General features: G+C 41.8%; 1 protein-coding gene across 6 annotated transcripts in view; it reads right to left on the bottom strand.

Moving 5' to 3' along the window:
- The window catches only part of gatad2ab (GATA zinc finger domain containing 2Ab), a 31942-nt gene extending 22481 nt beyond the window's left edge, over nt 1-9461 (bottom strand). For all 6 annotated transcript variants that reach the window (XM_021603732.2, XM_021603734.2, XM_021603735.2 and 3 more), the window contains exon 1: nt 9256-9461. The gene's annotated coding sequence lies outside the window, so the exon portion shown is untranslated. The remainder of the gene's footprint in view (nt 1-9255) is intronic.
- Nucleotides 9462-12040: the final 2579 nt, after the last annotated feature.

The following is a 12040-nucleotide window of genomic DNA, read 5'->3' as shown; positions in this document are numbered from 1 at the left end:
ACAGAGCCGCAGGGCCAAACGGATTACCAGGACATGTACTCAGAGCATGGGCGGACCAACTGCAAGTGTCTTCACTGACATTTTCAACCTCTCCCTGGCCGAGTCTGTAATGCCTACATGTTTCAAAACAGACAACATAGTCCTTGTGCCCAAGAAAGCGAAGGTTAACCTGCCAAAATGATTACCGTCCCGTAGCACTCACGTCACTAGCCATGAAGTGCTTTGAAAGGCTGGTCATGGCTCAACATCCACACCATCATGCCATAAGACCCACACCCACTAGACCCACTCCAATTCGCATACCGCCCCAACAGGTCACGCAATCTCAATCCACACTGCCCTTTCCCACCTGGACTAAAGAAACACCTATGTGAGAATGTTGTTCTTGACTACAGCTCAGCGTTCAACACCATACTGCCCACAAAGCGCATCACTAAGCTAAGGACCCTGGGACTGAACACCTCCCTCTGCAACTGGATCCTGGACTTCCTGACGGGCCACCCCCAGGTGGTAAGGGTAGGCAACAACATGTGCCACGCTGATCCTCAAAACTGGGACCACTTAAGGGTGCGTGCTCAGTCCCCTCCTGTACTCCCTGTTCACCCACGGAGTCGTGCTTGGCCACGGAGCCAACACCATCATTATGTTTGCTGACGACACAACAGTGGTAGGCCTGATCACCGACAACGATGAGACAGCCTATAGAGAGGTCAGTGACCTGGCAGTGTGGTGCCAGGACAACAACATTTCAATGTGAGCAAGACAAAAGGGTCTGATCATGGACTATAGGAAAAGGAGGGCCAAACAAGCCCCCATTAACATTGACGGGGCTGTAGTGGAGCGGGTCGAGAGTTTCAAGTTCCTTGGTGTCCACATCACCAACAAACTACCATGGTCCAAACACACCAAGATAGTTGTGAAGAGGGCACGACAACACCTTTCCCCCTCAGGAGATTGAAAAGATTTGGCATGGGTCCCGAAATCCTCAAAAGGTTCCACAGCCGCACCAGAGAGCATCCTGACCGGTTACATCACCGCCTGGTATGGCAACTGCTTGGCATCTGCCTGTAAGGCACTACAGAGGGTAGTGTGAACGGCCCAGTACATCACTGGGGCCAAGCTTCCTGACATCCAGGACCTATATACTAGGTGGTGTCAGAGGAAGACCCACAAACTTGTCAGAGACTCCAGTCACCCATGTCATAGACTGTTCTCTCTGCTACCGCACCGAAAGCGGTACCGGAGAACCAAGTCTAGGACCAAAAGGCTCCTTAACAGGTTCTACCCCCAAGCCATAAGACTGCTGAACAACTAATCAAACGGCCACCCGGACTATTTACATTGAACCCCTCCCCCCTTTGTTTTTACACTGCTGCTACTCGCTGTTTATTATCCATGCATAGTCACTTTACAAATTATCTCGACTAACCTGTACCCCCACACATTGACTCGGTACCTGTATATAGCCTTGTTATTAGTTATGTACATTTATTGTTTTTACATTTAGTAAATATTTTCTTAACTTTCTTGAACTGCATTGTTGGTTTAGGGCTTGTAAGCATTTCACGTTAAGTTCTACACCTGTTTTATTCAGCACACGGGACAAGTAAAATTAGATTTGATCCGTTTGGGCTTCTCCTCTATGATGCTCACAGGCCGAGCAGTATATGTTAGAACTGAGAGTAACAAATACCACAATTTGTCTCCCATAAGAATATAATTGAATAGCCCCGTCATGGCTCTTCTAAGGATAGCTTATCCACTCCCTATTTAAATCTTGCTCTTGTGACTGACTTGGTTCGAACAAGGTCTACTGCATGTCACAAGACTGTGTTAGTTTCCTGTGGGCTTCAGCTAAGTGGGCTAACAAGTATCCAGCTAGGTTACTCTTCAATAAAATAAAATAAAAAAATATTTTTTATGTGAGGTTTGTTGAACCCCCCCCCCCCCCCCCGTTTACATTTCACCCGCCTTTGACCTCATACTCAGAGATCACGGCACCAATATAACTGACTGTGCTTGAAACCAGGCCTACTGCAAAACACCACCACTTTCTGTGGCAGAAGGATATCGGAAAAGTCACTCATCACACAAGCGTAGTCACCAAACCACCGGTGTTACACTTCACCCCTCTTTGACCTCCTCCTTGAGGAGACCCATCCAAGTCACAGGAGCAATGCCTAGGCTTTAGCAGCAGGCTAACACAGTCAACCCAGTCAGTCACATTACCATTATAATGACTACCCTTGTTGGAGACTTGAAACTAACACGTCTCAGGCAAGTTTGTTCATCACATAAGCACAGATTACCAAACCACACTATTTTGATGAGTAACATTGCTGGATCTTGAAGACTTGTATTAGTGTAGCAGATGGGGATCTGTGTAACTCACTCCTCAGCCTGAAGTGTTGCTTTCCCCTTGCACAATTGAAGAAGGCCATTTTTAATACTATGATGGGTTGGAATGCTTCAGGAGGGTGGTCACGTGTGTTTGAGGCAGTGTCCAACGTGTGTCCTAAGTTTGAGTATCCGAATGAATTGAATCAGGTGGAAGTAGCACCCGTCAAGTAAGCAGCGTGTCGTCCTTTACATGAACTTATCCCTATAGGCTTTAGCTATATGGGCTAACACAATTTTGTGACATGCAAGAGACCGGATTCAATCCCAGTCAGTTACAATAGCAAGATTAAATATGGATTGGAACGGCTATCCTTAGAAGGGCTATTCAACTATAATCTTATTGTGGCCAAATTGTGTTTTTTTGTGACACTCCCTTCTTATGTGTCCGTCACAGCCTGTGATCATCTGAGGGCAGCAGAAGGCATGTCCATGCGCCAGTCTCTTAGCTTTCAGGAATGGGGTCATAATAGCATATAGCCAAAACGGTTCAAACGCTAGAGGCAAATTCATAGAAAGAAAATAAATTCAACAGGCAACATTGGCTTCAGAAATAGCCAGAAGCTTCCATTTACCACAGACTCAAACGCTCTATCTTTTCTCCTCTACCTTTCCTGGCTGGCAAAGTACTAGAATGTTGTCTCTGGTTTTGAAACTGAATTTAGATAACGGAAACTGAATCTGAATGCGTCGGGGAAGTTGAATATATTACATTTTGATCAACTTGAACAACTTATATTTTGTAAACTTGATACAGACAATGAATGCAATATCTACGATATTGAAACTGAATATATCAATATTTAATATTCAATTACATTTTAAAATATGCAATGTTCATTCAATTTATTAATTAAATTATTCAATTTGTGCATTACAGATAAACAAATATCTTATTCAAATTCAAAATCCAAAGACAAATTCTAAATCATGGAATTCAAATCACTCTATAGGGGAACTCTACAAAAGTTCCACATATTTGTTAAGTGGCCATAGAAAATAGAAAAACACCCAAATCTGAGCAGACAATTGCAGACAATCTCTCCCACAGCACTGAACAGATAGAGGGGATCCCAACAAACAAAAGACAATACACTCCTTTTGTATCAAATCAACAGCTACCAACAAAACCAGTATCTGACCTCCACTACTATTATCTACCTGGAAGCCCACTCCTGAGCGTTGAAGCAGGCAGCCATGTTTAATTAAACACCCTCTGAAGCGGTGACGGTCAAACACACTATAGGTGTGCTAGCTGATGAGCAGTCAGCACCTCCACTAGTGTAACGTCAGCTCAGCAAACATCTAGCTGGCATGCTTGCGACACAGGCAGCCAGCAGGGCATCTGGATGCTTGGTACCCCTCCTGGATGAGTGCCTTGATGCTGTATACGTGTGGCTGCCGCACTGAGTTCCAGAGTTGCCATGTCAGAGCTGGCCAGTTAAAACAGACAGTGGGAGCTATTGTTAGGAGAATAACTGGAATAATGTAGCAATGTCATAGTCCTCACTTCTTCATCCACGACTCTTAATATACCCAGTCGAAAAATGATTGGCAATGTTTCGAGGCATTCCTGAGAAGTATGTGTGATCATATTTTGAAACCGTTTTCAGGAGTTTGACGATGTGTATGATGTCGCAAAAACAACTCAACACATTATTCATGTGAAAATAGGACACAAGGATAACTGTTGGCAGACAGGAAAGTAATTTGGTTCTCATAAAAACTCACAACTCAATAAAATATATAGCACACTAGTAGACAAGATACTCCATAATTATTGAAGAGCCCCTATGGCCTACCTACCTGGTTAACAGGTGGCGAATCCCCTATGGAATACCAGCACCGACCCCTAATGTCGTCTGACCAGCTTTACAGCTCCATGTTGAAAGACAGGAGCCTCTCATTTGTGAATTCACAATAAGGCAACACAATGAGGAACCATGCTTGAATTGAGCTAGCTGCCCGTTGACCCCTGGGCTATGAATGAGCAGCCATGTTGGAGATGATGGCCTCCACGAAGTATACAACTCAGTCATCAACAGCCAAAGGGGGCATTTCAATAAACTACTTTTCTCTCCTAACCTCCTTTCCTCCCTGATCTGAAATAATAGGTCAAGTGAAAGCAATTCCTTAGTAGAAATCTGTCCTGTTGCTTTCACCTGCCAAACCAGTGCAGAGTCATCGAGGAGAGGAATACGCACCAGAAGTGGAGTACTCACTTCTTCCTGATACTAAGGGTCATTGCTCAGAGTTCACATCTATTCTCACCTGATCACCAAAGTCCTAATCTGTTCTGGATTACCAGATGAGAGTGGAATCCAGAACAAACACAGCATTTATCAAGTGCTAGAGCTGTTCTGGTCCTGACATGAGGAAATGGTCAACTTGACATCCACACACAGTTGAGTCAACATGAAGTCCAACTAGGGCTGGCGTTATGGCCAAAAAAATTATCTTTCTAATTTACTCACACATACATTGTGTTCTCTAAATAAACTTTGTTGCACAACTAAAGGTCAATACGCTGCATTTCACAACTCAATAAATTGTTGTAAATGGGAACTTGTTCTCAACTAGCCTACCTGGTTAAATAAATGTGAAATAAAAAATTAAAATGCAAACTGTCAGGAATAATCAAATAAAATCAGGGTTTGTAAAATTATACCTTGGCTAAATAAGCATTCCACAACCATAAGACCCACTAATAATTTAATTATTTTATCAGAATTGTTTAACCTGCTTTGTTACAATAAATATGTCTATGAAAATGCCCTTTAGGTTACAAATGTAACCAGAACCATGCACAATACACATGCCCTTATAATGACCAACTTCTGGTAGAAGCCTTATAGAACATTAACACAGGTCTCAAACAATCTCTCAAGCACAAACCCACATGCAAGTGAGTAGCCACCTAATCTTTATATTTAGTGGATATATTTGCTTGATAACAAGGTAGAACTTATTAATCCACCCTCCTGTCCATCTCCAACTGTTGGAACAACATAGCCTGTTCACTTTGTTTAGATGTTGAAATCAAGTGGCCTAGCTGGATAAGATGCTTATTTGACAATGAGTTGCCAATTCCTTATATAAAATGTGTATTTTTATGCACGTGGCACATTTGTTGCACCAAACCTCAAATGCTGATAGCGAGATGAAACTGCCCGTTGTCATAGAGGCAGAACCGATATTTCGTCTTTGTTGTTGCGAGTTGAAGGGGGAGTGTTGCATCTTGCTCATCTCAATATCCTTAACTTGGAAAAACAGCAAGCAACAGCAGCGAAGTCCAGTGTGGCAATACTTAGAGAAGTTAAATGAGAAGGAAATGCAAACTTTGCGAGGTGGAATGGAGGTTCAGTAATTGATACGTCACCTTGTCCAAAAGAGATTTACACAGTTATCAAAACTTCACGCCAGGGTAAGCCTACACGAAACAAGTGTTTCTAAAATCCCCTATGGGAAAAATGAATGGTGGGAAAAGATTAGAAGCATTTCCTTGTTTAACCACTAGGTTTTATGGGTATTATGACTCATACTGTGGTACGCTATACTCTTAGTACAAAGGAAAACATGTGGATGGACAGGATCTGTACTCCTCACACACTGAAGATGACACCAAGACATGCCCTAGAAATGTACACAATAGTATCACCACAGGACGGATCTGAAAAGAGACAACCTGACGTGTTCCCCTCTGGAAAATGATGTAACAGAGATGAAAAATTCATATTTTATCAAGTATTGAAAAGCGCCACATCATGTGAGATATCATAGGGACATTTTGGCATTTGCTCCACTCCCTGGAGCTCGAGTCGTGACATGCACACAAAATTTGCTAATGAAGTGTCTTCTGAAGATAATATGAGCATGTATATCTTTAGGCTGGCTCTACCTTGTACTACACATCCTGATTTGAATGCCTGTACTGGCCCTGTATAGCCAAGTAATAGAACATTAATCTGAACCCATCCTCCCTATAGTGTCAGGAAGCTGGTCTCAGAGAAACTGAAGCCTCTGACTGGTTGACTCGGGCCACGTGTCGCCTTCCTGCGTTTCCTGTTTACCACTCTGCGACGCCATACAATTCCCTGGCCAGCAATATCAACAGAGAGGACACCAGCCCGCTAGCGCGCCATCTCATCTGACCGGCTGCCATTCCATATTCATCTCTCTGTCCCTTATAACCTCATCGCTCAAGATGACCACAGCCCGACCTGTTCAACAATCACTCTGTTCCAACGCTCACTGTAGTCCTTGAAGGTTCCCTGTTGTGCTATGACAATACATCAGCCAGACATGTGGATGGATGGAAACAATATTCACCCCTCCATAGAGTGCAGTAGGCTTCTAAATGAACTCTAAATTGAGGAGCATTAGAAGAGACCGATGCAGAGCTGAACATTTTATTATCACACAGAGACACTTTTCTATCTGAGAATCGCCTTTCATTCATCAGCTGAAAAGCGGCTGACATCTCGCTGTGAAATCAGACATCCAGCTTGCTCTCTGCTCTCTGTCAACTGTGGTGCTGAAATGGATGCTAACTTAGAACTAAACACAAAATGTTTCTATCCCATGCATTCTGTAACATTTCTAAACAATAGATGAACATACTAGGCCCATACCAGCAATGAGACAAAGTCCCTTCAGAAAGTCACCACAAAACAATTCACAGTCACACTGAAACAGACATTCTGTTACTTTGTGGTAACACTGAATTCTGTCAGACAGACACACTGACTTGTAATGAAAGTGAAAGTCATCACCCATTTGAGGCATTGGTAGAGGCCTGTAGTGCAATCCAGTCCTCTAAACAAGTTCAATGCAGCTTAATTTCTCTAATGATGTCTGTAAAGAAATTGGCTACTGAGCCAAAATACCTAAATTCCATTTTGAAAAGCTTATCTTAAATCCAGGAGTTCGAAAAGCTGAGGACTGTGTAGATGGAGGGGTGAAAAAAAAACTAAGAGTCCAAATCTAACCTTTACTCATTTGAACTTTTCTTTCTCAATGTGGTCTAGTCTAGTAGTTAGCTCTAAAGTTCTACCCTGATGCAGCACCAATGGATGTCAAGTCAGCCGAGTCATGCTTGTCTGATCACATCATTCTTTAAAGGGTTTTTCACAAGGGACACCGCTTCTCGGGCAGCTCTATGGCCCGTCACAAGATGCAAAGTGACATGTCTCCCGCCACTAGCCAAGGGTGCCCAGTCTCCATGGAGGCCGCTTGGCAGGAGGGGGAATGTGCACTGCTATGGTACCTAATCTGGAGGCTATTGACCCTCACAAAGGCAATTACATCTGGAAAAAAGAGCACTTTCAAAAATGTCCACAAGGCCATGGAGTGCAATGTAATACATTGGCATAATATACATAAATACCTTAGACCAGCCTTTTTCAAACCTCTCCTCTGGGACACCCAGACATTTCACAATGGCGGACAAGAATAAAGATGACGGCCCCCATGTACTTACCACAAATGCCTCATTCGCTAAATTTGCCATATTATACAGTGTTCTCTATTACTCTTTTTTTGTATCTGCATTAGCAGTTAACTTGATCCCAATTATAATTCCAAGACTTCAATAAAGTAATTTATTTGCATATTGAACCATGTTGCACGCAGTAGTTTAACAACTCTGTGGTAGTGCTAAAACAATGACATCATATCTGAATTCCTCCATCGTTATGCACCTTGGCCATTTTGGTGTAGCCCTGAACCAGCATACCTGATTCAATTAGTCAAGGGCCTGATGATTAGTTGAATAGTTAAATCAGGTGTGCTAGTTCTGTGGTCCTCAATGAGAGGTTCGAAAAAGGCTGCAATTAGAACAATTACCAGGCAATGAGTCTTGTCTCAGGACTTGAGCAAATAGCTTGCCTTGCCCAGAACTTTATTGCAGAAAGGAAATAAAGTCCAAACAACTATTTAGGTAAAATGGTAAATGGGGTATTTTTGATTATGGCAGTCATGTGGGGTCTCACACCAAGGGACACTACCATCGTCCACCATTACGTACGCCTCCAATTTCCTATCAAAATAAAAACCACTCAAAGCAATTATGAGAGAATGCCGGCTTCTTAAGTGTGCTGCAACTAACATATACAATTATTTAATGTAATTTGTTATTTAGTGATAAAGTAAAAACCCAAAACTTTTTTTCGTCGCTCAGTAACAACAACCTGTCTCCCACAGTCCAACTGACTAGCTAACGTAGTAACATATTGCCAGGTCGTGGGCTAGCAAGCTATCGAGTTAGCATAATTGCCATTGGATTCATACGGTGATGAAAATTGAAGACGTCCTGAGATCGTATGGGTTAAATCTCTTGTTACAATGTAGAATAATATATATGTTAAACCAGCAAGTGGTGAGATTGACCCAATGACTATAGGGATTGACCAAATTCGGACACCAAATCCACTCTCCTGGCTGGCTAGCTAACGAACTCCCGGCCTCGGACACTTGCAGACAGAGACAGACACTCCGGATTCGGTCACAAACAATCGATGTGTGAGAGTCGAAACTAAAATGTTAGTTTTTAGACTGCTTGAATTGATGTTGTGAAGAAAATACTTGTCTCCGACTTTTTAAACATCAACCGGTACAAGTTTACATGCATTCTTTGACTTTTGAGGCGGTATGTTCTTGGCAGTCGCTAGGTAGGTGTGTGTGGCTAGCTAATTACAGCTAGCGAGGCACACACAAACCATTACCTAGCACTCACTCAGCAGTAAGCTAGGTAGCTATGATAGCTAACGACTAGAAAAAAAAACTTCAAGTTGTCGACTTAATTAAATAAAAAAATCAATATTACTTTTACCCATCAGCTGAAATAATATTTTAACTTACGGAGAAGAGGTGTCCCTTTTGCTTTTCACTTGTTTTGACAGACAATTTACACCCGTAATTCGATGTACAAAAATAATAAATCCCGGGGATCCCCTCTTCAGCCCTGCCCGCTGCCACTCTGACCGGTTGCCAAATAATGAGCTGCTCTCACACATGGAACAAGGCGTCACTTCACTATCATGTGGTCACACAAGGGGCAACCGAGTCAGCATACATTAGGACCACTGATCATATCATACATGTAAAAAGTCCACCGTTTTCAGTTGCATCCTCTGTCTCGTCATTGCAGTGCTTAGCCCCCCCATCTAGTTTTGAATACTATAGTTGCCATCACAGTCTACACCACACTGCTGTTTTGTCATAAAACAATTTAATTATTGTCGGAGAAAAAATATATATAAGCAGTAACTATGAGAAAAAAATGTAAAAGCATAGGCCAATAGATAGTCATTGAAAACGGTTATTGATTTGTAAATATTTCTTATTGTCATCATGGCACATGACAAGTCATTGCTTTAGTTTGAAATCTCCACAAAACAATAATGAGCAGCTCGAAAGTCAATACTACAACAACAACAAACAAACTAAATACTGGTGCATAGCAATGTGGGACATACCAGACTTATGAATGTGCTATATGATGTCTCCACTCTCTTTCAATGAGTCCTGACCAATACCAATAATTCTCCAGATCATGTCATTGGGGACATGCAGATCTTGGAACAGTATCTCAGTGCAGACTTATTGAGAGAGAGACTGGGAATGGGATGCAAGTAATGTAAGTGAGCACTTATATCAGATTGCATCAGATTGTGGGCTAAATTGCACCAATTCAAAAGTCAAATTCAACACCTGAATATCACTATAATTGAACCTTATCAATATCACAATCCCACCACAGCGGTCCCAATACTTCCCTGTGACTGAGTCATGCTGTGAACCTAATTTCAATCTGAAGTGAACCAAACCTTATACTGATCAACTAGGCCAGGGTTTCCAAAACTTGGTCCTGGGGCCACCCTCCTGGGTGCACATTTAGTTTTTTTGCACTAGCAACACACAGCTGATACAAATAGCCAAGCCATCATCAAGCTTTGATTATTTGAATCTGCTGTGTAGTGCTAGGGCAAACCCCAAAACGTGTACCCATGGGGGGCCCCAGGACCCAAGGGGAAACCATGAATAAGGCTGATTGAAGTGTCTTCAAACCTTGGTGTCCTCATAACAATCCGTTATAAATTAAACCATGAAATTGGATACATTGACCAAAAGTGTATGTTATGCCTGGACCAAAAGGACCAAAAGCATACATCCAACTATAAATAGCTGAGGGCACCAAAATCAATGCCCTTGTCTAGCCACTGTATTCACAATACCTAATTTGTTGTGTGAACTCGAGAGTAGTTCAAAAGAACACCTGTGGCATAAAGCTTGCATCCTCTTCTGAATGAGTTGATGACATTCCCTTTCCTGGATGGAGCAGTGAGAAATTAGAGAAACAGGAGAAATTATACAGTACCACTGCACTCTGCTCAATCCTTTCTATTTGGGGCCAAATGTCAAGCGATATGTGAAGTGTCAGAAATCTGGCCTTTAGAGAAAAGGAAAATGGATTGAATCCATTGCTTCAAATCAGAACAAAGGAAACATATAGACTATGTGTGACACTGGCTGTAAACAACAAGGCACTATTAACTTAATCCCTTCTGAAGTACAGTATCAAAGCAGGAAGTACCCCTCCCTGTCATGATCAACATTACTCACTATTTGGCAGGAAGCAACTTCTTTCAGAACTGTTTATGCTGACATTTATCACCTAACAAGCATCACTGCCCCAACAGCACTTATGAACATAGCCAAAATCCAACAACATATTACTTTCTAAAATGACGTACAAAACCGTGAGGCTGATTGGTGTAAAACGATTGTAGTTTGTTGGGTGTCCAGCAATTGTAAACTTGTTGAGTGTGCAAGTCATATCAAAGGAAAGACAGCCATAACAACTGCATGGCGGACTAGTCAAATGTGACCATTACTGCAACACTGACCCTGAGGTCAGTATTTATCCCTGCAGTAATTCACCAACAGGAGGGCTTCAGCATTCCCCTGGATAAGGAACACCTCACAAGGACTACAAATCAGACTCATCCGTCAAGAAAAAGGGAAAGGGTGGTTTAAAAAGGTACCCTCCTCTATCCTGTGCCTGAATGATACTCTACCCAAACTAACTCAACTTTGAATCTCACATTAGACCCACAAGAAGCAAGGTGTCTTTTCTGTATGGGATCATGTATTGTAATGTGCAGTTAGCTGGGGAAAATGTACTTTATGAAAGTGTTATCATAAAAGCTAAAATAAGTTGTTTCCAACCAATTTCACAGCACAATATGAATACAGTTCTAATTCTAATTCATGTAGGCTTTACAAAAGTTATAATAAACATCTACACTTCCTGTACACTTCCTGACAAACATTTCCAAACAGTTTGGTTGTAAAAAAAAATCATGTTTATTCAGACTTTTATAAAATAAAAAATAAACTGTAATAAAAAAAACACATGCATAGAGTACTCAAGCTTTGTGTCCATATATTTTTACATTTCCACATGGGACACCTTCCTGAACTGTGGCAATTTCAAAAATAGTTTTGAGTTTGGGATGTACAGTACCAGTCAATAGTTTGGACACACCTACTCATTCAAGGATTTTTCTTTATTTTACTATTTTCTACATTGTTGAATTAGAAAAATAGTGAAGACATCAAAACTATGAAATAACACATATGG

The sequence above is a fragment of the Oncorhynchus mykiss genome, chromosome 5 (genome assembly GCF_013265735.2).
Source record: "Oncorhynchus mykiss isolate Arlee chromosome 5, USDA_OmykA_1.1, whole genome shotgun sequence".
Lineage (NCBI taxonomy): Eukaryota > Metazoa > Chordata > Actinopteri > Salmoniformes > Salmonidae > Oncorhynchus > Oncorhynchus mykiss.
Note: the sequence above shows the minus strand (reverse complement) of the source record. Positions and strands in the feature narration are given on the sequence as shown.